Genomic DNA, 3,198 nt, shown 5'->3' with positions numbered 1-3,198 from the left:
GCACTCACTGGAGAGAGAGAGAGAGAGAGAGAGAGAGAGAGAGAGAGAGAGCAAGCTGCCAGGTCCAGGACTCAAACCACAGTCAGCCATATGGGAGTTCAGCACCGCAACCACCACACCACCTACTGGCCCTTGGAAAGCATTTTTAACATTATTTAACAGAAAAGATTAACAAAAAGAAAGTTAGTACCTTAATTCTAAGGTTAACACAGTTGCAATGATAGAGTAGAAAATTTGTGCTCTAAGTTTCCAGAGAACTTGGGCTTTTATTACATTGGCTAGTCGCTTTTTAAAATTAGAAAGCACATCAATACTTCAAAGGATTTAATTTTTCCTGAAAATTGTATGTAATAATACCATCCACATAATTTTAAAACAAAGCTGATTTTTTAAATAAAGTTACTTATTTTATGAATTCTGAAGAAACTGAAAGTATAACATCCGAGTTTAGCTCAGTGAAGACAGTTCTACCAGGATCTAAACACCAGATATTACAGTAACTTGGTTAACACTAACCTAACACTTTCTTTTATTTCATTAATCAATTCTCAGTATCCATTTTTTTGTGTAAGAAAAGGATATATTGCTTAGAAATTTGTAAAAGAATCAATTCTCAGTATCCATTTTTTTGTGTAATAAAAGGATATATTGCATAGAAATCTGTAAAAAATATTGTAGGAATATTTCAATGCCTTTTCATTTTTGAATAGCTTCATTCCTATAGGTTCAAATACTTTATGATTCATTAGAACTTGGCAAAGATGAACTCCTTTAACATGAGAGATGTCATTTATATTTAGGTACATATTTTGCATGAGATGACTAACACCACAACAGTAATATAGAACCAGTAAAACATTCTGCATGTTCATAAATGGTGCCGCCTTCTTTTTATTTCTACTTGAGTCTGAGGGGGGGAATAACACCATTCCATCCATATCTGAATAGCATAAAAATAAACAGAACATCCTGCAAAAAAATTAACACATTTTAAGCAAGTTTATTTTATACAAAAATACGTAATTTTTTAAATTTTTGATAATGCTATGCTTTCTGATAACATATCTACTGCTAATATCTTTCTCAAATACTATCTTCTATCTTACATAAACCATAATATATTTACTAAACTTCAACCATAAAACTTGCACCATATTTATCTGCCAGTAAAAATGCCATAAACTTAGAAACTTTCTTTACCTATATGAAAGGTATTATGTGAATGAACTTATACATCTTAAGAATTAAATGAATAACTTTTAGCTACACTTAATCTTGAAGAATATTACTTAAGGTCACACTTAAAGGGAAAGTAAATGCATCCAAGTATTAATTGTTATAGTACTGTTGCTTCATTAGGATCCTTGTTTTTTCTTTCTTTTTGCCCTTTAACCAATGGAAGTTCTTCAAAAAGATCTGGAAAGAAACCACTGTCTTTTTCAGCTAGAAGTCACTTCTAGGGCTCACAGAATTTGGCTTGTTCTTGGCTGGACTCTGAAGCTCTTTCTGACTGCCAAGGTTACAGAACCATGTAGTCAAAAGAACTGCCAAAAATTCGTGTGCTGGCTGCTTTCCAGGTAGAATCACTGGATCTTGATCTATAAGCTCATTTCATTTATGTAAGGCAATAAGCTACACCTTCATCCTCTTTGCTGACTTATTCTAAATTAACTGCATCGCTTGCAGCAAAGAGAACTCTGACTAATTCCTTCTTGGTGCTTATTTTCTGTCTCCAAAGTAGTAGGTGGTTATAGAAAGACAAGATGAAATTTGTTAAGAGTGATGTCCGTGAAAATTCTGTGAAAACTAGTAAAGTATTTAATATTTTACAAAAAAAAATTGTGAGTTATTTAGTTTGGTTCTAATGTATCTAAGCAGGTAAGATTTCTTTGTGAGTGTTTTTTAACACTCAACCTTGAAATGCTAAGAGCTGAAAAAATAATAAGATTCATAAAATGGGACAGATTAAAAATCACCAAAGACCCCAATGTATGAAGAAAGAACCAAAGCATGAAAAATATGCATCTAATTAAGCTTACGTTTTGAAAAATAGGTTTACTCACTCCTTCAATAGGATACTAAACTTACTTCAACTTGACTTATGCACTTAGCTTTTAAATATGAGTCCATTAATTAAATTAAATGAAAATAAATGTTTCTTGGTTAGAAATCATGATTAGAGTAAATAATATACCTATATAATGCTGGCCTTATGCAATGATGTGACTTAAGGGGGCACAGTCTTCCAGTGCCCTAAACCTAACTTGTGTCTTTTTGCTCTTCTATGCCGTTTTAAGGCTCTATGTCAAGATATTAATTATAATTGTTTTTGCTCATTTTTGAATATAAAATGTTGACCATAATAGTCTAGATTTAATCATTTATTTCAGTGTTAACTACAAGTAATTCTTTAACTCAGAATTTCTTCGAAAACAGGAGGATAATGCAACAGAGGAAAACATAGCTAACAATTACTGAGTACTTATCCTTTGATGAGCATGGTTTCAGGTATTTTCAAACATTGCCACCTTTAATTCTCACAGTTACCTTATGGTTTAGGTATTGCAGCAGCATATTCATTTAAGATACAAAACTGGGGCACAGAAAGATTATGTAAATGAATTTCCCAAGGTCACATAGTATAGGATAAAGTCCCCATCCTTGAACATTTTGTTCTAGTGCCTCTTATTCTGATTTAAATAGAAAGAGTGGAGTGGGATGAGGTAGGGATACATCAAATCCAGCCTCTAAGTAAGAAAGGCCTAGGTTTACCCATATAACCTTAAATGAGTTGCTTGAGCACTGAGTCTTAATTCTTTTCCAACACAAATACTTACCTTTCAGTAAGAAAGAATTAAATTAAGTAGTATTGGTAATAATTTAGCAGAGTTACTAGAGTTTGTTCTCTGTGTGTGTTTTTAATTCCTCTATATTCTAAAGATTTTTGGCAAATAGACAGCTCATTTTGAAAAGATTGAATTCTCTATAATTCATCTATTACCAAGTTCTTTTTGGATAGGACTATTTTATTGTTATTTTTAATCAGTCAGATGCTGTATTTTTAGCACAGTATTCAGTGTGTCGATATTCAGTGTAGCCATGTGATATTTTATATTCGTGAGGGTTTTTTTTGTTTTTGTTTTGTTTTGTTTTGTTTTTTTCATTTTATCTGCCTTCCCCTTCACATTTTATTGAGAT

This window comes from Tupaia chinensis, unplaced genomic scaffold (assembly GCF_000334495.1).
Source record: "Tupaia chinensis unplaced genomic scaffold, TupChi_1.0 Scaffold149552_1, whole genome shotgun sequence".
NCBI lineage: Eukaryota > Metazoa > Chordata > Mammalia > Scandentia > Tupaiidae > Tupaia > Tupaia belangeri.
Note: the sequence above shows the minus strand (reverse complement) of the source record.